The following is a 23,819-nucleotide window of genomic DNA, read 5'->3' as shown; positions in this document are numbered from 1 at the left end:
AGCCTAGACTGAGACTCTAGAACATACATGGGAAAGAATCTTTCTTCCCCTCTTAGAGAAAAATGATGCTGTTAAGTATGGACTGCGGCCCTTCTTTGGATCGACTGGGAACCTGGAGACAAAGACGAACACCCTGGAGGGCACAGATGGACCTCCATCAGCCCCAGTAAACCAGACCCAATTAACCCTTTCAGCTCTGAGCGGTAAAAGCCACTGACTACAGTGACACCTACTGCTCGGGGCACAGCTGTACAAGCTGGTATCACCTACCAGGTTCTCCAACAAGGCAACCATGTGATCCACTGATGGGGGCTCCACAGGAACACACTTCTCACTACTCTGGGCTAACACGTGAATGAGGAAACTTCCAGCCCCTTCACGCCTTGTTTGGCCTCAGAACCTGGAACTCAGGCTCTCCTAAGGAGCCGGGAGAGCCAACACCAGGAGAACCAACACGCTCCCAGGTACAGAGATTCATTCACTCCGGCAGTGACTACACAAGAGGCAGGGAGACCATTGTTTGGTAAGAGCCCACATCTCCTTCAATAGGACTCTTAAGGTGAAATCACGTGATTAACAATCCTCTTTGATACCTCATTAAATGATATCGGAAAAGTGAAACTTTTACCAGTGCCATCTAAATTTCCCACGACACAGAAACGTGTGACAGGGGAGCACTAGTACAACAGAGGTGTTTAGAAAGTCCACTTCCACAGCTTCATGATAGCATGTTCAATCATTCAAATTTCTTTTATTCCATGTATTGTCAGATCCCAGAAATTCTGTCCCACTGAGAAAAAAAAATGCCTATATATTAAATGACAAAAATATCTAGAAGTCTATGGTTCTTTTCTCTAGTAAGGACAACAAACAATGTCACTAACAGAATCCAAGATTTCTCCCAAAATAGGCAAAACAGATTTGAAACCAGATTAAAGGCACAGGAGTAGGAAGTCGGCATGATTATAAAAGTAATAGCTCAGGCAGTACAGCTTGATTCCTTTTTGGCAAAGAATATCTGATGAGTCTTTACCAAGATAGGTACACATTGGACAGAACACCAGTAATGCTGAAAATTCAAATATCACTTTCTTTTGAGGATGCTCAGAGTGCTTTGCAAACATTTTGCTTTTTACTCCCAAACATTCCACTTGGAATAGCTGGATGTTAAATAGTGATATTCTCACTTCCCAACCGGGAAACAGAGGTGCTTTGCAGTTTACCCGGTGGCGCCGAGTGAGCCAGTGGAGGTGCTGACACAAGAACCAAGCTTCCTGATTTAAAGCCCATGGCTTAGCCACTGGACCAGACAATTCCGTCTGCATCACGACGAGGTCTACCTCACTCCTCTGGTGGATGCCTCCTCCTTGTGTGTTAATCTGTGCTACCATCTCAGGGTTGTGGTATCACTCTATCTACATTCTTCTTAAAGTTTCTTCTTTTGCGATCTCACTCACAAAATGAGTTAAGGGGAAAAATCAGTATGGGCAAAGCCTGAGTAAAGCTATGAGAAACCCAGGCATGCTTCGGAAGTCAAATGAGAAGCTAAGTTGACTCACCTATCACTACCTAACTGTCTAGCATTTTACTACTACCATACTCAGGAAAAGTAGCTGCGTGGGCTTACCACGGGGACGCAATCCACAAGGTGGGGCTACTATGGGGTATCCAGCTCTGTGGTCTAATTAGTCGACAACAGTGAAACTTTCATTCTTTTTCACAGAATTTCAAAACACACCTGAACACAACCCATACTGTGCACGCAAGGTAAAGCTCTATGACTATGCCATGATTCACATACCCCATGTGTAGAAATCTGTTCGGTAGGGTAAGGGTGGTGGAAATGGCATCCTCAAACATCTCTCAAAAATCTCTCACATTTCTACATATTAAGAGGCTCCTTCTCTCCAAATATTTTTAACCTACAACTATTTTCCTCTAACAGGGAAGGTAGGAAATGGTGCGAAGTCTGTCCCCACGATCCATTTCTTTCGCAGATGCCGTTTAAGCGCAAAGCTCAAATATCCAGTGTTAGCCTAATGGACATAATTTATTAATTGTCTATAGCCGAAAACAGGCCAGGAGAACTCTCCTCGTTCAAAATGTGAAAGTTGTAGCTTATTAAATCAATCATGCAAGATGCAAATGCATGGTGAGGGGTTAGGCATTCTTCAGACGATAAGATGAACCACTGGTACTAATAACTAACTAGTGTTCCTGATGAGAGGTGGATAGACACCTTCAAGTTCCAAAGCCCAACACTTGCCTCTCCAAACAGCCCTTCCCAATATCCTTCGTGTCTTCCATAGCACTGACCTGGGAATGAGGGAGCACATTTGCTTCTTTTCTGCCTCATCCTCAGTAACTTAACATGCCCCTTGGATACTATTCTTTTGGAACGTCTCACATCTGGCTCCCACTCCCATCTGAATTCAAGTAATCCAGGCTGGGAGCACATCGCTTTACACCTCTATCGTTGCATGGGCCATATTCCCTGATCCTTGGTTTTCCCCTCTGGGCCATCTGGCTTTGCGATACTGGTTAGTTACCCTTAGAACCAGCAGTGGCTCTTAGTTATTTAATTGTTTCAGATCTGAAGAATTTTGTTATAACATGGCTCATACAATCCCACTTTTGTAAATAAAACAGAACACCACAAACATACATACGTGTCTATATCTATTAATTTTTTTTAATTTTTAAAAAATGTTTACTTATTTTTGACAGAGAAACAACAAGCAGGGGAGGGGCAGAGAGAGAGGGAGAGAAAGAAACCCAATCAGGCTTTGCGCTGTCAGCGAGAGCCCAATGCGGGGCTCAGTCCCACAACTGGGAGATCACGACCCAAGCTGAAACCAAGAGTCGAATGCTCAACCGACTGAGACACCCCTCTATAAAAATTTCTGAATGAATATACCAGGACTAGCAAATCTTTTGTGTAAAGGGCCATTTAGCAACTATTTTAGGTTTGGAGAGCCAAAAGGCAAGATTTGAGATTCTTATAGAGGTATTCACATAACAAGAGAGAAAATAAACTTCCACATGCATATGAACCATACAAAAACAGGTGGTGGACCTGCTTTGGCTCATGGACCAAAACATAGTTTTGGCAATTCCTAGAATATACATCAAGTGGTTAAAACTATGGTTAGGTTTAGGAAATGGAGTGGAGAATGAAAATATAATTTTTTTTCACTTTTTAAGATATTTCTATACTGTTTGCATTTTTATCATAGGCATGTATTACTTTCATGATGTGGAAAACAGTAATGGAAGACACGATTGATCGATTGATTAAAATAATGACTTCTTCAGAGCTTCCAAGTTCCTCCATATCCTTTAACTTAATTTTATTTCCTATCATCTATGTCTATTGGGACGGTGGTCTCTTCATTATATGCCTAAAACCCTATGCCCCTCTCCTGTTTTCATATGTTTGCTGCTTAGCAAAGCCCTCCTCCTATTTCAAGGCTTATTTTCCATTTCTAATTTCCTCCTATAATACTTCTATAGCTATGACAATATGGGGAAAACTCTGGTCCTCTGATCATCACTTATCAGTTACTTTATTGTGTATTTATCTTGTCTCCTTAGTAGTCTGTGAGTCTCTCCCCCTCCCCGCCCTCCGCCTTAGGCAGGGACCACCCCGAACCTTCAGCATCTCATAGCACTAAAAAGTAAGGAATCTCCACTTAGCTGTTCAACAAGCACTTGACAGCTTTTTGGTCACTCTTTGCTAAAATACAACTATAGAATATTTAATAAATATTCTGGAATCAAGAGATGAAAGTTAGAAGAATAGAAATGTCTTGGGCTCCTGGGTGGCTCAGTCGGTTAAGCGTCCGACTTCGGCTCAGGTCATGATCTCACAGTTCATGGGTTCGAGCCCGGCATCGGGCTCTGTGCTGACAGCTCAGAGCCTGGAGCCTGTTTCAGATTCTGTGTCTCCTTCTCTCTCTACCCCTCCCCCACTCACTCTCTGTCTCCCTCTGTCTCAAAAATAAATAAACATTTCAAAAAAATTTTAAAAAAAGAAATGTTGTCTTAATGTATGGGACTATTATTTTTTAACTTTTAGAATGGTCCAACAATGAAATACCCTGCCTCTTGAAATAAATTTCCTGACACTAAAAAGTATTAAAAACACAAGTGTATGGCCATCTGTCAGGGATTCTGTGGAAGGAATTCCTGTATTATTTACACCAGACCACATAACCTCTGAAGTCCCTTCTCACTCAAGAATTTGTTATCCTTATTGACATTATTGCCCTACCCTAAATGTCTCATTTATTCATTAAAATTAGATGATTTAAAGAAACAGAGGTGACAAGTTCACAACTCACATCACCAAAAATTCTACTTCTTTGCCCCTTATTTAGAAAGCCCCTTGGGACAGTTTTCTTATTGTTTTTGTTTATTTGTTTGCTTCTTTATTCTTTTTAAAGAGGTTATTGGGTTGCTGTTACTAATCAGCCATCTGAATGAAAACATGTAAATCATACCACACCTATATTTTGCTTATCCTGAATCTTGCTTTCTAGATCCTTTAAAATTCTGAGAAAACCACAGATTCAAAAGAAGTTTAGAAACACATATCTCACCATCTCTTTGGATGTAAGAATATAACCGCTGAGCATTCAGCCACATATAAACAGGACTGCAAAAAGCCAGAGTTCCAAAAATACACACTATGAGTCCTTTGGCCAAGTCCCTACTGAATATCTACCACTGGCTGGACTCTAAGTCCCAGGGACCAGGGACATCACCAGGTGAGCAAAAGAGCCAGACCCCAAAGCCCAAGGACTTAACACTGGTCACCTAACATGGGGTCAGTTAGTTGTAAAAAAAGGAAAGAAATACATTGACTGATTTTCTGTGTCTATCAAAGACCTTCCGTTTTTACTCAAAAGCCTAGAAATGGACAGCTGGTGACAGGAGAGATAATGGACAAGAAAGAAGAGCCCGTGGAAGGAAGATAAAGAAAAATGAGGAATGAGAATTTGCTACAGCAACAAGGGCAAGTGGCAGTAGAACTAAGGACAGAGAACAGGAGACACAGACAGAGAAAAGGTGACCAAGATGCTACCTGAAAGTCAATAGTGAACCTTCCTTCTAGAGATCACTGGGGCGCCTACTGTGTGCGTGTACACAGACTCTAATACCACATGGAACCTTCACTTTAGTGAATTACGTGGTGTTTGTAATCAGGAATACCTTTCTGTACTTCCGTTTCCCACGTACTTTCAAAGGTGTCATGACAGAAGTTCTAAAAAGCACCTATTTTGAGGCCTCACACACAGTTCAACTTTAGCTAATGCTAGTTTTGTTTTCATAGTCTCCTTGAGTCATTAAGGTAAGATTCAGTCATGTTCTAAGTCTTTTGGCCATAAAAGCAAATCAGTGAGTGATATAGTAGAGAATAATAGCTTACAGTTTTTCAGTACTGTGTGCAGGCTAAGCTAAGCACTTTAAATGGATTATCCCAACAGCCCTATTACCTAGGGCCCACTTTTTAGACATAGAAACTGAGAACTGGAAAGGTTAAGTGACTGACCCAGCATCGTAAGACTAGTAAATAACAGCCAGGGCTTAAAACCCAAGCAGCCCGAGTCTAAACCCAGGGCGCTCCTAACTACTGAGCTAAACACAGTAAAATACCATGTGGACTTGCTTTCTCAACTTCAGAGGCCTTCTCGCCCTTATGCCTGCAGAAGCTGTTCATTTTTTTAATGTCAGACAATAAGATGGTAAAACTTTGTTTTATTTGCAAATAAGAGTATAACTAAAAAGTTCTCTAAAAAAAACAAAAAACAAAAAAACTCACAGAAATAATAAACACCGTAACTTAGGAATCCAAAACAAAATTTGCCCCAAAACACTGATGCAGACTCCAGGAACTATTTGCCAAAACTTATTTTTCTGAAATTATAGAAGAGGATGAAATCAGTCAATTTGGTGGCAGTAAAACAGAAGAAATCTAAGGAATAGCCTCTTGGTCAGCAAAAGAATGTTCTGAGGTGATGGTTGAGATAAACACTTTATCTGGCTTTAAGAGAAATACAGGGACGCCTGGGTGGCTCAGTCACTTGAGTGTCCGACTCTTAATTTCAGCTCAGGTCATGATCTCACAGTTTGTGAGTTCGAGCTCGGCATCAGGCTCTGTGCTGACAGTACAGAGACTTCTTGGGATTCTCTCTCACTCCCTCTCTCTCTGCCTCTCCCCAACTCAGCTAGCTGTCTCTCAAAATAAATAAATAAACTTAAAACAAAAGAGAGAGAAATATAGTATTCCACATAGTCGAATTATTCAGATACAAAGGTTAAGTTGATGAAGTAAAAGCGATTTTTATGGAAATCTTTCTAAGACATTACATACTTACATTCATATATTCCAAAACAAAAAATACCATTTTCTTGGTGGTTTATTACAGGATCATCATTACAAATATTAACAGTAATAATAGGCTGCTATTCAATTATATGGGGGTGTAGAACTCAATAGCACTCCTTGACCCTGCGTTAAATGACCCCAAATTGCCATGCCTTCCAGGTGGCTTTTTACATTTCTTTTTTTCCTACTCTCTGCTCTCTAAACTTCTCGCTTTCACACTCCTTCTAGTCTGCTCTCTTATTTTACACAGGGTCAGCCTGCTGAAGATCTTTGGGTGGCTCCATGCCTCTCCAGGGTTAAGTGCTTCCCCCTAACCTATCCCTCTCTGAGTTTTTTGTTTGTAACGTTTGTTTGTTTGTTTAACTATTTATCTATTTTAATTTCTTAAATGTTTATTTATATTTGAGAGAGAGAAAGAGAGAAAGACAATGTGTGATTGTGGGAGGGGCAGAGGGAGACAGAGACAGAATCTGAAGCAGGCTCCAGGGCTCTGAGTTGTCAGCACAGACAGAAGTCGGACACCCAACCGACTGAGCCACCAAGCACCCCTATTTATTTATTTTTTAAACTCACTTGCAGGTTCCAGATGGTTGGGGTTGATGGAAGTCTAACCTCTAATGAAACACAGACTTACCCTTTCTCTTTAAAAAAAAAAAAAAGTGTTGTTGGTGTTTTTTAACATTTATTTATTTTTTGAGAGACGGCGAGAGACAGAACGTGAGCAGGGGAGGGGCAGAGAGAGAGGGAGTCACAGATTCGGAATCAGGCTCCAGGCTCCAAGCTGTCAGCACAGAGCCCAACATGGGGCTCGAACTCATGAACCACAAGATCACAACCTGAGCCGAAGTTGGAAGCTTAATCAACTGAGCCACCCAGGCATCCCCCCAGAAAAGTGCTTTTTAAAACACCAGAATGTGGATTTCTAGAGAAGTTTTATTTTATTCATCCGAGAAATTGCGTACCATATCCTTTAGAAGTTAAATATCAGCAAATAATGGACCAAGAAGGAAAGAAAGTACGATTCTTTTAAAAAGTGCAGTCAAATTTTGTTTTCCTTTAAACACTTCATTTATTTTTGGTGGCAGTCAACTTTGAGTTTACAGTATTATTTAAATTACTAATATGTTACTTTTGTAAGAAAAAGTACCTAATATTTGATGTAATTCTTTCATTATTCCTGCTTGATTTTGGTGAATGAATGGAGAGGTCGATACTAGATATGAAACAAAGATTGTATGCTCTATGGCGTTCATTGTTCATCTGTACGTTCAAGTACCTGTCTTCTGTCCGTCTCCTGTATTTCGTGTTTCAGCACAGTGCCAACCACCACAGGTTACCTTTCTGGTATTCCTACTATTTCTGTTTCTCTACTCCCTTATTAATGAGCTTTTTTTTTCTTTAGTTTACAATTTTGTTGTTGTTGTTGTTTTAAAAAGCACTACAATGAACGTTTCGGTATAAATTACTTGTTCTTCTGAATTAACCCTATGGGTTTAAACATGGATCTTTATGTCTTTGGCCTAATTAAAAAAAAAAAAAAATCCAAGCTCAGATAGAAATCAGAAATGGAAGGAAAAGAAAAAGAGAACAGGTATGAGAGAAATGAAAGAGTCTGGGATGTGTTTTCCCCTGAGAAGGCTGCATCTTGTATGTAAGATGCGGCAATATCGTCTGTTCTTCTGCGCATGCTGAACAACACTATCGTTCGGGTGAAGACGGTCTTTTTTCATTGGGATTTTACTTATTGCCTAGATGTTCTAAATGTATGGCAAAATCAGAATTCTGTGCTTTCTAGAACAACTCTTATTATTTCTGCTTGAGGTTTATTTTCATTTTTTCAATTGGTCTAAAGGTAGTCGTATACTACAATGGAAAAGATCTCATTACGTTATCAAACGTCATCAGGTGACTTTAAGCTTCATGAAGGAAAGAGAAACATCTTTCTTAGTCACTGTAATATCCCTAGCACAGTCACAGGAACATAGTAGATACTCAATTAGCACAGTCATTGGGAATAAAGTAGGAATTCAGTAAGCACCTCCTGAAGGAATGAGTTGGGGTAGAGAGGGGGTCCCCTTCTCTGAAGGAAATCACTTTCCCCTACTGTATAGAATACTTATGGAAGGAAAAGCTTTGAAAATCTGATAACATATAGTTACTAAGGAAGGTACTTTAGGAGCATTTGCTGACCAGGGATTTAGGTCAAAGTTGAAAAGAAATACTCTGACATTTTCATTATCTGATTATTAAAAGGAAATAAAATAAATCCTTATTTAAAAACATGAAATAAAAGCATAAAGAAATAAATGAGTGTGGAGTGCCTGGGTGGCTCAGTTGGTTGAGTATCCAACTTTGGCTCAGGTCATGATCTCGCAGTTCATGAGTTCAAGCCCCACATCGGGCTCTGTGCTCCCAGCTCAGAGCCTGGAGCCTCCTTCGAATTCTGTGTCTCCCTCTCTCTCTCTGCATCACCCCCCACCTTGCTTGTGCTCCGTCTCTCTCTCTCTCTCTCACTCTCTCTCAAAAATAAACACTAAAAAAATTTTTTTAAAGAAATAAATGAGGGTTTAATAAAGGGATTACCATGTCTGAACCATTAGACAGTCTGATATAGGTCACATTTTATAAATTTGTATTAGTATATTCATCACTGAAGGGAGTCAACCCTTATGAAGGAGGCTGGAGTGAAAACTGACCTTGGGTGATTTGAAATGTGTCTACAAGAGTTAAAGATCAGGTTAAGAGATAGGAAAAAAACAAGAGGATCTATAAGTTTTACAGAAATTGCCAGGGTTTCTATAGCATTGCAATGGAAAAATCAAATATGCATCTTTTTCAAATAGAAATTTAAGAGGCATTAAAATACAGGCAAAACTGTTTTCCTCCAACAAAAGTTACTATGTTTAGAATTCAAAAGATCTTTAATTTTTTACATGTGATGTGATACATGGAACAATATCAATTTTTATTTATATTAATAAAGGTCTGGAAGAGTCCAGCTGGGATTTGCAAGGGCATTAGAGAAAAGGGACTGTTAAGCCATCAGAAGTCACAGACATCATTAGCACAAGCTTGAAATCAAAGTAAAAACTGTGAACCAAGATGGGGTAACTTCTTTTAATTTAACCCCAATACTCTGCCCCTGATAATAGCTCAGCTACACAGGCCCTAAAAAAACATTATAAAGATTTCTTTGAACAGGGCATTAGATCAGTGCTAATATGGCCAGTCATAGTAAATGCATAGAAAGCCATTTTAAAGCCAGACACTAAATTAAAAGGAAAATTAAAGTCTTGCTTATTTTATGGATTTCTCCTACAGAGAGTGTCAGAGCCTACATTAAATGTTATAAAACAGCGTTCGAATAGCCATTGCCTACCTAAAATATCACTGTTATAAATGATATTCTGATGTTCTTAAATACTCTAGAATCTATTTAAATACAGGTGCTGAAGATTTTGTAGCACACACACAGAAGTAAAAGGTTTGACCTGTCCCTAATTACAGTATTAATGCAGTGATCAGCATGATCCCATGTAAACAGAAATCTGAATACACCGGCCACTGGATTTCAGCCAGAGGGTCCAGGTTCTAGTTGGAATTCAATGACATCAGCAGAGAATGATCTGCTCAGCTAAACAGGCAGAGAAAGAATAAGCAACTGTGGGCCCAGAAATTTTTGTTTTTATTCCAAGTTATCAAGGAATACAATGGCTTAAATTTCATATCGTCAGTGGTGACAATCAGGCATGCACATCTGATGTGGATTTCTACGGGGCACTTACATGCAGAGATGGATTTTCAAAGCTCTACTCATCTCCCCTTTTCACTCCTACTCCCTCTCAGCCACCAGCACCAAATCCTGGAGCCATATTTCATTTTTCACTGAACATTCTGGGAACAGTCATCGCTTTTTATCAGAATTGGATTCAAAAAACAAAAAAAAAAAACAAAAAAAACCAAAAACCAAAAAACCACCATCCCTAAGTAAGTTAAACAGCTCAAGGCACCAAGGATATTTATCATAGAGCGAGATCTGCCTAATGAAAGTAATCCCCTATGATATGGAAGCCTGCATTCTCTAGTTAAAAAACATACTGCCTCTGATACGGGGGGAGATGGCACTTTAGCACCTCTAAGATTAGCAAGAAACAAAATGCTGTTCTTAGAAGGTCTGGTACGAGAGAATTCTGAAGGATTTCTGTAATCAAAACAACGATCAAAGTTCACCATGGTGCCAGAGTTCCAATATGTCCATTCCAGGCAAGTAACAAGGCTAAGTTTATACCCAGTTACTAAAAGACAACCTTGGCCAGTAGTAATTTTTGCTAGTCTAGATGTATCTTCCTCTTATTTAATGAAAAATTTAAAAATCTGATGTTCAGAATGGAAATGGTCTTCACGAAGAAGGCTGTTGACACTTTCGCAAACGGTCACCTTAGTCCGATGACTTGTTACTCAGACTTCATTTGGCGCTGGCAGAAATTACCACTAACTGGCAAAAGGAACTGAAAAGGGAATGACAATATGGTGCCTGTATATGCAACTGCCACGGAGCCCAGTGTTTTGACATTGTTACTGAAACAAACTCAACTATTTATGAGAGCTAAGTTGAATCAAACAGTTGGTGTGGCAGAAAAAACATCTGTTTGTGAAGTCTTTTTGTCTAGAAAGGCACCAAGAAAAGGAGGAGGAAGCACAGCAATGACACAAACACAAATACCTCCGAAAAACTCACAAATAGCATTGTCGAGTGGGAACAGCTACCTTGCTCCACCCCCCACCTCACCCCCCATTATCACAACCACTGGATGACCTGGCTACCCAGGAGCCTCGGGCATTGCATCACCGCAGACCGCTACCTCTTCTGAATAGTCCGAAGTTCCCTCTTCACATGCCAAAAAGGTTATTTTGAATTAATTATTTTGAATGTATTATCTTTCTAGAAGGAAGCACAAGCCCTTTTGCCTTCTTGAACAGAGAAAAGTGAACAAAATGAAACTTTTTTCATGAGATGTTGTGTCACCGCTACACCAGTGTGGCCCCGAGGCCAGAAGGCAGCAGCACCTCCTGGGAACTTGCTGGAACTGCAGATACTCGGAACCTCCCCAGACCTACTGACTCAGACACTCTTGGGGCGAGGCCAAAAGATCTGTGTTTTAACAAGCCTTCCAAATGAGTCTGACGCAGGCTAAGGTTTAAGAACCAGTGTCATCAAGTAAATGGCTTTGAATTTCTGTGCTCTTAGAGTTTTCCGTCTTTCAATAGGTTCGGTTTTCCTTCTATTTGCAGTTGAGTTATTATTTCTGCCCACCATGTGGCTGCCTCTACTGGTCCTTCTCCCTTCTAATTTGCTGTGTCTAATCTGCTGTAGGCTTAGAAATCAGTTGTCACAGTTGTTAAAAATCATGTGTAAAACACAAATACATAGGACCAAACGAGTAAAGAACTGCGTAAGAACTGGAGAAGCACCCCTATGAGGACGGTACGTAGTTCTAGGACATAGATTTTGAGCCTCTATGTTGGCTTTCTAGAGGCTTTTCTGCTTACTTCCTTAACTGTACAGTATTCACTTGTTTTTATTCCTGATCAGTAGCGGTGGTTGCTGAATGACTGAATTCCAGTAGATGAAATGTTTCTGTGGTTTGCAAGTGAGTCATTGCAACACCCATCTTAATATTTTTAACCTAACTGTAATAGCTAACATTCATTAGATGTTTGCAATGTGCCAGACACTGTGCTAAACATTTCATATACATTATTTACTTAAAGCCTCACAACACGAACTTGGTATTATTATTCCCATTCTAGATGAAGAAACAAGAGGCACAGAGCTATTGAGAAATCTGCCTAAGATCACAGGGCAATTAAGTAGCATAGCCAGGGGTGCCTGTGTGGCTCAATTGGTTAAGCTTCCGACTTCAGCTAAAGTCGTGATCTCCTCGTTAGTGGGCTGGAGCCTGGCATCGGGCTCTGAGCTGACAGCTTGGAGCCTGGAGCCTGCTTCGGATTCTGGGTCTCCCTCTTTCTCTCTGCCCCTCCCCTGCGCACACTCTGTCTGTCTGTTTCTCTCAAAAATAAATAAACATTTAAAAACTTAAAAAAAAAAAAGAGTAGCCAGAACTCAGGTTAGCTGGATTCTAAAGCCCTCCTTGTCCCTTTTTCGTTGTTTAACATCACTGGGCTGTATAGCAAAGAGGCAGCCAGGTATGAACTCTGAACTGAGGGGGTAGAGAGACGCTGAGAGACAGAGACAGAGACACAGAGAGAGAATAAATCTAAAGAATTAGGTAGAACTGTAATAAATGGTCAATATTCCTAAGAGGAATCAAGGAAGACAAATGACTCAAGTCATGCCATTCTATCCGGAAAGTTAAAATGGCCAGTATCCATGGTAAGAAAGGTCCCCCCACTTCCTCCCACGCACTCACTGTGAGATGCTGTCAGCACTTTTCCTGCTTCCTGCCTGAAGCGAATCCACATTTTGGATAGCCTTAAAGGATTTCTTAATTTGTTTCGCAGGGGGTTCCACATTCCCTTTTATACTCTACTTTGGGGTCCTTATAGTTATTAGTTTGTTTAAAACATACAGGACCTTTATTTGGAAACATCATGAGGTCAGAATCTTCTGATACATCATGGTTGATGCTAAAACTGACAATAACTGACCATCTGGAATACTATAGACTGAAATGTCCTCTTTACTTCTAATTTTGAGTGTTTGCTTGCTTGCTTGTTTTTTTTTAAGTAAAAGGAAACAGATCTCAAGTTTTCTCTCTTATAGTCTAACATTTTGCTAAACATACAGTAGCATTCTGGTATGATGTTCAGTGCTCTCTAAAACATTCAATATACAAACAGATGCTATGGGTGGACACTGGTAGAATAAAACCCATCAGGCATATTGAAAAGAGACTATTTAAGAATGTGTGTCATGAAGTATAGAGGCAGACCTTACGCTCCTTCTCCTCCATCCTTGGAGCTGCTGGAAAAAATTCCTTCTTATGGAGAAAATCAGAAGCAAACTTCATATTTCAACAACCTGATTATATTCCACATTTCATCGTATAAATGGGTCCCTACTTTCTAAATTTCAGACAACCCCCTTTGGTTTGATTCTTTGAAGAATCTGACCTTTGAGGAGGTCTTTTAGGAAAGAAATGCATCCTATAGGTACTTTATAAACTCACTGAATTAAGGAGGAAATTGCTAATCATTTCATAAGTGAGATGTATTCTGATATAACACTCATGCCGGAGGAAATGTAAGAAGCACATTACAAGCCTTTTATGTTTTGATGAGGAAAACACTATATAAGACAAAATACAAGGAAAACATAATCGTACCCAAAGTTTACCAAATTAGTGGCATAGAAAAGTACTTTATCATGGACTTTTACCAAACTGTGAATGTTTCTATTGTTTATAGGGCTGGAGGTGGCTTTCTGCCTTTCCACACTTGAAGCACTAGTCTGGCTGGCTGATTCATTTTGGGGGACGGGGAGGGGAGGAGCAGAAGGTAACCATGGAGCTTGGGCCCTCTGGTTCCTGTAGATCAGTAAGGTACAAGACTAGAGTCTTTCTGACCCTGCTGTGGCCTGGTCTTTTTTGGAAGCCGGGATTCGGTGTCATATACTGACCAGCTCAGACTGTCCATCATGAACACACGATGTCTATCAGAAAAACAATCACCTCCTCCCTCTCATGACCCTCACCCCTCCTCACCTTACCAAAAACAATAGAACTGTTAAAATTAAAGAGGGGCTTTTTAGGTTTTATTCCTTGAAGCTCTCTTCAAATTACCAGAAGATTTTCTCAAGACTCTTTTCAAATTGCTGGAAGGTTCCAGTGGCTCCTAACTTCCCATCTCTTAGGCTTCTTTCCCCCAAATCATCAAATTATTTATATCACACAGACACCAAAATTGTCCAACAACCATGTCTATCTGGATTGAAGCTGTCTTTACCTTTCACTGACACGTAAAGGTACTACTTATAGCGTAAAACTCCTACCCATGCAGGTATCTCCACCATTAAGTGCCAAGAACTCACAGGGAAGCATTAAGTAAAGACTTGCTTTTATTTTTACATATAAAGGGTTTGCTGGCAAAATTCAAAAGCCATTTTGTGATAGGTACATATATGGAAGTGAAAGTCTAAATTAAGTTGACACTGAATACTCAGTTGTGTTCGGAATTATGGTTTGCTTTTACTTCGTAAAATTCCATCAAGGTAGAATCCGTCTTTTTTTTTAGCCTCTTTGTATTTTTTCGGATACATATTGCTACTATTTATTTTACTGAAGTAAAAGGAGAAGAAGTATAATTACTCACATATCAGTTGGCTCCTACTGATGGTGCTGTTTCTCATGTAAAATGCAGCCAATTTGCTCTGCTTTTGGAAATCAGGGGCAGACCTTCACCTACAGAGCTGTAAGTTCAAAATCAATGTCTCTTGGCTTTACCAGCTTTGTGACCTTCTCGATTATAAAGTCAGTCCAGATAGTAGCTGCTCCCCTTCACAAATCAACAGCCTTGCCAAACCAACACAGTTCCCTGTGAGCATTTGGGCCCTGACTCATCCATATTTAAATTTTTGAAACCTCTGGCAGAGCCCTGCCTTCCAAGTCTCTCCTGGCCTATACGGGAGCTGTAAATTTACCCCCCCCCTTTAAAAAGTAATATGACATGTGAAAATTCGAAGCTATAGATCATCTGGGTCCATATGAGATTATTCTCATCATAAAATGGGCTTTACTTTGCCCAGTAGCCTTGCCTCCACATCCTTGGCACCTCCATCAGATAGTAAGCTCCTTCAGGAAAGATGCCCAAACTCAATTCCTGGCATGAAGGAGCTGCTCAGTAAGTACCTACTAATAACTGCTAATTGAGCAGCTAAGAGCTGCTCAATAAGTACTAATCAATGAATGATATCCTAACTTTACAAAAGGATTTATCAGGGTCTTCCTCCTTTGCAAGAGCCTAGATAGTCAGGCCTCTTGGTGCACATCATCAGCAATGGTTGATTGTTTACACAGAGTTTTCAAGGGCTCACCCCTGTGTCTCATGCACTAGGCAGACCAGAAAAATTGGGTGAAAACAAGTACATCAGATGTATGAAACATCCCAGATTCGACCTTTGCTTTTCAAGACTGGTGTGTTCTAAAGAACAGGATTCAAACAAATCTGAGTTTGAATCACAACTTAGTGTCTGGTCAGGACTAATGTCTGCTCGCCTTGATTTTCTAACAGTGGATGCGGGAATACTACCTTTGAAGGTGCTGTCAGGAGTAAATAAACTATCGAGTGGCTAACACAGAGCCTTCGTTGCATAGACGACATGCCATAAAGGCCAGCTCCTAATATGTGCTGGTTCCCTGAGTAACGTCTGCATCTCTTTGCTTGCTACTCACTACAAAGGTTTCAGGAAGTCTCATTCTGATACTTACAGAATTCTCTCTTAACCACACAGGTCAGTGGCTTGACCCATTTGATATGTATGTGGACAGATGTGCCCTGGGAATTAATCTAAAAGGAAGGACTACTAACTTACTTTGGCATACAAATACATCTGTACAAATAGGAGCAGAAAAAAAGTCATATTGCCGGAAGGGACTAATGTGAGGTTTGGGTAATCAAAGCTGAGTAATTACAAAATAATAAGTCAGTGTTAAGTGAATCCCAGCTGTTTTTCCACTAAGGTCACCAGAGACAGGAAATACGTATAATCTGGAGCCCTGTAGGAGCTGCTGCAGAAAGCTACAGCCTGACCTGGTCTAAGATGGCCAAACACTTTTCAGACAGTACCAAGACTGCCCCAGATTTTCCCACCCTCCTAGCTGCCTCCTCCTTTCCGGGAGATCCCATCCAATTTAAGTCTTGATTAGTATCAATTTGAACCCAAGACCTTTAGATCAGTGTTGAGAGATGAACCACAAAATCTTTTTGTGCCAATTATTCAGATACTGAAGAAAAGGATTTTATACTACACGGGCAGTTATTTATTTATTTATCTCCAAGACTTCCAATCTTTTATGTAAATGGGTTAGGGCCAGCATCACTTACATGAGCAACTTCGAACAGTGTTCATGTATGAATCCCTGAATGATACATTTTGGCATGCTTTTTTTCCAATATCAAGGCTTTCTGGAAGCAGGGAAAGGGACTCAGGGTAGTAATCAAAGAAATCACTTAATATCACAATCCCAGTGGATCATTCAGGATAAGATTTTATAGGGTGTGTGTGTGCGTGACAAAAACAGAAAGACAGACTAAGAAAAGGGAGAAGGAACACAGAAGAAAAAATCCAAGGCTCTCAGAAAGGGTTCAATTTCCTCTACGGCTCAGGGACAGGACTTGAGCCCAGTTATCAAAATGGCCAAGAGTTTGCAAATCTGTGACACAGATTCTCAGAGAATTGCTGGGACAGCCACAAAGTCAGGGGAAGGAGACAGCATAGCAGTATTTACAATAAATTATTAGCTTGCTAACAATTTCTGTATGTTATTAAATTATAATGCCCCCACAATATAAAAATAACTGGAGTTGGGAGGGGTATGGTTGATGGTATTAAACTCTTAAAACAGCACAGTTTTCTGTAGTGTCTCTACTATTCTGCCAAAAGCATACTTAGCTGCCAAAATTAGGCAGCTAATTCTATTTGTGAAAATAAATATAACAGGACCGAATTTTTTCCTATATTTAATAATTTTCAAATATTTAAAATTCATACATCAGGCAATACATAAATGTCAGTCTTACCTTATTTTATCTGCCTTTGGTGAACAAAAAAGGAAGGATAAATTAAGGAATAAGGAACATACAGTAATTATAGCAAATACTATAGAAATCACTATGTGAAAAATATCATTTAAAATTAAAGTCATCTCAAAAAATTAAGGTCATCTCTAAATTAAGTGGCCACTGTTAATACTGTACTATATCCAGTTATATGCTTTGATCCTTTCAAATAAAATTAAGTTTAAAAAAAAAGCCACTGACCACAGAATATTTAGTTTCAAAGCTTGGGAGATTTTTAAAATTTTGTAAGTATGGTTAATTCTTGTAGTTATAACATCTATTCCCAAAACTCAAGGGCTTAAAACACCATTTTGGTTCAGTGAGTCAGGAATTTGGGTAGGGCTCACTTAGGGTTCCTTATGGTTACAGTCACGAGTCTGTTGGTGCTGCATCATCAGAAGGCTCCAGTAGGCTGGCCACCCAGCATGGTTCATCTGCAGAGCAGGCAACTGACATTGGCTGTTGGTTGGGAGGTACACTGGAGCTTCCAACCAGAGAGCCTACCTGTGGCCTCTCCAGCAAGGCAGTGTCAGAATAGGTGAAATTCGTACATTGTGGCTGACCTCTCCCAGGGCAGGGGTACCAACCAGGAAGACTGGGTGACAATTACCATGGCCTTTTATGACCCAGCCTTGGAAACCTTGGAAGTCATGAACTCCATGTATTCCATTGGTCCAAGTACTCATAAGCCCACCCAAGTGCAGGGAGACACAGACCTTACCTCTCAATAGGAAGAGTGTCAAAACGTTTTGGCACAATGGCTTTCTCAATCTTTACATTCTCTATCATTCCTTGCAGATAGTTTAATTTATGCCCATAAACATAAGTGTACATAAGCTTTGTATGTAATAGGTGTTCAATAAATGTTTGGAAGGTGTATCGTAAGTACTTTTCTCAGAGGGAAGAGTATGGCATGGTCACTAATGAATTCACAAAAGAGTGTTCAAAAATATAGAGTGGATACGAATGCTTAACCAAGAGTCTCTGCCTGGGCACTTTTCGGACTAATTGGGCCAGTTCATAAATTTGTAAGGGAATGAAAATAAGCATTGCTCAGTAAAAAGGATTCTACCAAGAGCTACTCTATCAGCTTTCAAGTGAGAAAAACATGGACTTGAATCCTGACCCTATCACTTACAAGTTGGACCTTAAAACACATTATTTTATCCCTCTGAAATCTGTTCTCTCGTTTTCCAAACAATCACAAATAATACCACCTATCTCATATTGTTCTTCTGAAGATTAAATGTGTAAATACCTTTACATGGCCAAGAACAGGGCCAGACATAGAATTGGCACTCAAGACGTATGTGTTGTTTTTATATCACTATTAGCATTTTAAAATTCCTAGACCATTCCAAAGTACATAGCAAGCACTCAATAAGTGTTAGCCATTAATATAATTATAGCTCACTAACTTGTTTTGTCCAGTTTCCTGGACAGTTTCCATCCACCTCTCTACCTTCCCACCACAACCAAACATTTCACAATTTGACACATCAGACTTTCACTTCGCTCCTTCTTCATGTTCTGAAAAATGTGAAAAAGAACAATGGAAATGCTCAAAGCCAGGTAACTTTAAGAGAAACCAGGCTTTGTAAGTTGCTTGCATTATCACATAATCAGTGTGTGATTTTATCAGTTTCAAACTTAAACAAGAAAAACATTTTCACTTTGATTACTGCAACTTTAGAATGTTACTATCCTGTAGGAGAAGGTAAAATGTGAAGTCTTTTTCCTCCGACAAGGTTCTACAATGGGATGACTGCCTTTTTCTTCAGTGAAGGAAATAGGACCAAGAAACAAAATTCAAGTGGTATGTCCAGAGGTCTGATGCTATCAAAGAATGAGCAGGGATGGCTTTTGTAGTAGAGGGCCTACAAAAATATTGATAGTTAAATCATGCTACAGGGAAGGGTCACATTGGAAGTTGTTGTTTTTTTTTTTTTAACATTAAACTAAAAATGAGGCAGACCTGTGAGGACAGGACAACATCTGATTTGTTCACCATTGCATTTCGGTACCCACTTGAGCACTTAACAAAGGCTTCAGATGTATTTGTTGAATGAGTTGCATAATTTCATGTGAAAATAAATGCCTGGGTAAAGAAGCCTCTAAATATTTAACCTAAGTATTTTGACTTTCAGGTCTACAATCTTACGTTAGCCTATTATAATTTTGTGTTTCCATTATGAAAGTGTTTCTCCCTTTTGAGAGTAAGCTTACTTTTTCAGTTCACTGATGAAGAGAATCTGAATAAAGTAGAACACACTCTTGAGGAGGAAGGGGAAAAAAAAGCAAGCATCAAACCTGAAGGCAGAACCCACAAGAACAAGCAAACTGCTCAGCAGATCTGCAACTGACACTCAAGAACTAAAATGAAATTGGCCTTTGCTTAGCAAAACCTAAATTAGAATCAGGAGAAATAAGCCCTTGAAATAAAAATGACACCTATGTGACAACGAACGAGTTTTAAAGCCCCAACACAGAGGAGGCAAATGCTCTCAAATGAGCCACTTGAGAGGAAAGGGAGCCTACCAAAGGCAACTTCTTCCTGCTTTAGTTTATCATGTTCTTTATTTGAACACGACTGAGTTTTGCACACACATAGATAGATGACTTTCCCCTCTGCATCTGGTCAAGGTAGATGGCATTTAAAAATCATTAGGAAGTAGAATGTCCCTTCTTTGTCCAGAGGGGAACCTCTTCCATGCTAGTATCTGCACAGTAGTGTCTGGCCTGGCCAGCATCCTCACAACACAACCCAGGTCTGTCTTTTTCTTTCTTTCTTTCTTTCTTTCTTTCTTTCTTTCTTTCTTTCTTTCTTTCTTTCTTTCTTTCTTTCTTTCTTTCTTTCTTTCTTTCTTTCCTTCCTTCCTTCCTTCCTTCCTTCCTTCCTTCCTTCCTTCCTTCCTTCTCTTTCTTTCTTTCCTTCCTTCCTTCCTTCCTTCCTTCCTTCCTTCCTTCCTTCTCTTTCTTTCTTTCCTTCCTTCCTTCCTTCCTTCCTTCCTTCCTTCCTTCCTTCTCTTTCTTTCTTTCCTTCCTTCCTTCCTTCCTTCCTTCTTTCTCTTTCTTTCTTTCCTTCCTTCCTTCCTTCCTTCCTTCCTTCCTTCCTTCTTTCTTTCTCTTTCTTTCTTTCTTTCCTTCCTTCCTTCCTTTCTTTCTTTCTTTCTTTCTTTCTTTCTTTCTTTCTTTCCTTCCTTCCTTCCTTCCTTCCTTCCTTCCTTCCTTCCTTCTTTCTTTCTCTTTCTTTCTTTCTTTCCTTCCTTCCTTTCTTTCTTTCTTTCTTTCTTTCTTTCTTTCTTTCTTTCTTTCTTTCCTTCCTTCCTTCCTTCCTTTCCTTCCTTCCTTCCTTCCTTTCCTTCTTTCCTTCCTTCCTTCCTTCCTTCCTTCCTTCCTTCCTTCCTTTCCTTCCTTCCTTCCTTCCTTCCTTCCTTCCTTCCTTCCTTCCTTCTTTTTCTTTCTTTCTTTCTTTCTTTCTTTCTTTCTTTCTTTCTTTCTTATGTTTATTTTTGAGAGAGAGAAAGAGACAGAGAGAGAGAATGAGTAGGGGAGGGGCAGAGAGAAAGGGAGACCCAAAATGCGAAGCAGGCTCCAGGCTCTGAGCTATCAACACAGAACCTGATGAGGGGCTCGAACCCACAAACCACGAGATTATGACCTGAGCTGAAGTCCAACGCTTAATTAACCGACTAAGCTACCCAGGTGCCCCCCCAGCCCGCGTTTTACAGGAACTGCCAAATTTCCCACAGCAGATTATAGTGTGCCACGGAAGTGGGAATGGGGCATCTTTCTGTCACAAACTCCAGCTTCCAGGACCACACGGTTAAGTCTCATCTTCTGTAGTTTCCTTTGTCTCTCAGTTCCTGGGGACTCATACCATGTCTTGTCATCGTTGGGGAGGTTTCCCAAAAGCCGTCTCAAAGAGCCACCAGAAAGGGCACCACATGTGTGCGAAATGGAGCACAGGCATACACGCACACACAGGCACACCTACCCCTTCCCCCCAGAAATACCATCCATGTAAGCTGCGAGGCTACCCTGAACTTGTTCCATCCAGTTGACTCCTCTGGCCTTTTCCTCAAGATGCATTCCTGTAGCTCGACAAAACCATACAGCAGCAAACACTTGCCCAGCTTTCTAATTTTACAGCTTTTACACTGAAGTGAGACTCCCTCCTCTATGTAAATTTCCATTGCCTCTGTTAGCTTTAAATGTTAAAAAAAAAAAAAGGATAAAGGCACCTACTTTTTTAACACTGAGAAATCCAAACTGACAGAGAATAAATGTAAACACATATACACTAGCCCATGACTTAAAAAACAATCAGTTAGGGTCGCCTGGGTGGCTCAGTCGGTGGAGCGTTCGACTTCAGCTCAGGTCATGATCTCACGGCCCGTGAGTTCCAGCCCCACATCGGGCTCTGTGCTGACAGCTCGGAGCCTGGAGCCTGCTTCGGATTCTGTGTCTCCTTCTCTCTCTGCCCCTAACCCACTTGCATTCTGTCTCTGTCTCTCTCAAAAATAAATAAATGTTTTTTAAACATTAAAAAAAAATCAATTAGACCCACAGCCTCACAATTACCTTACTCTAAACACACACACACACACACACACACACACACACACACACACAAATGAAAATGTATTAGCAGACATCCTCTTTCAGATTTAATAAACAGAAAATCTTTACATTTATAATTTTACAAGGATTAGGATAAAGAGAGAGAGAGAGAGCATCTGCCTTATGTTCTCAGTGACCAACTGGACAGATGGTCAAGAATATCATTAGTTAAGAAAGCTCTCATTCATTATCCTAAAGTCCCTTGGGCAGGCTTGGTATGGGGTGCAAGAATGTTCCAGAATGTGATACTTGAAGAATGTGTTCATGTCTGCGATATGAGGCCATGCAGTGGATGTGGGGGAGGAAGAGAAAGGACAGACAGCCTGTTGTGATCCAAACAGCAGCCACAAACATCTCAACATTGGTTTGTCACCCCGAAACTTTGCGGCTTGTAGTCCACCCGTTCCCTCAATAGTATTAATAGTGAAGAAAACCATTTAGGGGTCACCACAGACACGAATCATTCCTCCTTCTCTAGGCATAAGTACCTCACAAACAGAAAATTTAGAGAAGCATGGAAGAGGAGAGGCTGCCCGAAACTGTCACTTCTTTGGCACCTCTTCTGGGTTCACACAGAAGATGTAAAAAGAAACAGGGGGTCTGATGTGTCCATCTTGATAACAGTTCCCAAGGGTAAAAGTTCTCTAAATATAAATCACCATTCCACCTGTGTAACAGAAGGTGTATGTGTGTGTTCAGGCGGGGAGTGGGGAGGACAGGATGACAACGGGCCAGTGAGCCCGAGAGGAGGACTAGAATCAACAGCTCTGCAACTGGCTAGGAATCTGTATCTACCTTTCAAAGCATTTCTTAGGAACTTCCATCGGAGAGACCGTGGCACCGACAGATGAGTTCCTTGGCCCTTTGGATCTTTCTTTCCAGCCAGCACTGAGCACCCATTGGATGTGAGGTGCTACACTGGGAACCCACAGGAATACGTAAGAACCCAAGGTATGGGGATCCCCAGCCTGCCATTCTGGGGGAGGGGGTGTGTATGCGCAAACGTCAATCAACACTCACAGTTCCTGAAGCTGGAAAAAAAAGTCTTCGAAATAACCCATATATTGCTTTTTGCCAACAATTCATTTCAGTACTTTGATTAGAGAGCTCTGAAGAGGAAATCAATGAGAAGCCTTCGGGTTAAGTAGGAACCAGGGTCACCAAAGCCAAATAGGAGGCCAGCTTTGGAGCAGGGAGGAAAGAAATCAGAAAAAGAAGGGCATATACCATAAAAGAGAGGATCACTATTCATCCCCAGCTGGTCCCCAGCTTCTATCTGTTTTCCTTCCATCTGTAGCTCTCCCTCGTTCTTAGAAAACATCTCAGACAGAATCCTTAACTGACCTCTAGGGGGAAAGAATGAATAACAACAGTAATAGTTATTTACCATATTGAGTACTTACTATGCAGTATGAACATACATGACACTATGTTCAATGCGTTAGAGCTATCACCTCATTTAATGCTCAGAGTAGCTCTCTGAGGCAAGTATTATTGCCAATTTACAGACAGGAAGACTGAGACCGGGGCAGCTAAGCAACTTGCCCAAAGTCACACTGTGGCAGGAACCAGGTATGTCCAGGGTCAGGGCTCATAACCACTTCACTATAAAGGGTTCTTCTGAATGCTGGCCAAGACAGGTGGGAATTTTCCAAAACTAACTTTACTAAAGAATTAAGAAAAAAGCAAAATATAAATGCATAGAAAAAAAAAAAAAACCAAGTTAAAATCCAAGTCTCTTGTGCTCTTAATACCAAAACCTAAATGTTAGTCAATTAATAAGTTCACCAACCAATTTTCTCCCCAGGGTGTTATGAAGAACATATAACACATGCATACATACTTTACATATTTTAAAACACAACATGAACATTATTTATTATTTCTAGGAATATCCCCTTTCTATCTCCCAGTCCAAGGTCTGTGAATATCTCAAATGAGATATTATGGTGTCTGAGATTCTGCTTTGGATATTTCTGTGCAATCTAAAAAAAGGTATCAACATTTA

At 40.3% G+C, this 23,819-nt stretch overlaps 1 protein-coding gene across 2 annotated transcripts in view; it reads right to left on the bottom strand.

Annotated features, from left to right (window-relative positions):
- MAML3 (mastermind like transcriptional coactivator 3) overlaps positions 1-23,819 on the bottom strand; it is a 415,666-nt gene that overhangs the window by 313,583 nt on the left and 78,264 nt on the right. The gene's annotated exons all lie outside the window — the stretch shown is intronic.

The sequence above is a fragment of the Neofelis nebulosa genome, chromosome 3 (assembly GCF_028018385.1).
Source record: "Neofelis nebulosa isolate mNeoNeb1 chromosome 3, mNeoNeb1.pri, whole genome shotgun sequence".
NCBI classification, from domain to species: domain Eukaryota; kingdom Metazoa; phylum Chordata; class Mammalia; order Carnivora; family Felidae; genus Neofelis; species Neofelis nebulosa.
The sequence above is the reverse complement of the archived record's forward strand: the minus strand, read 5'-3'. Positions and strand labels throughout refer to the sequence as shown.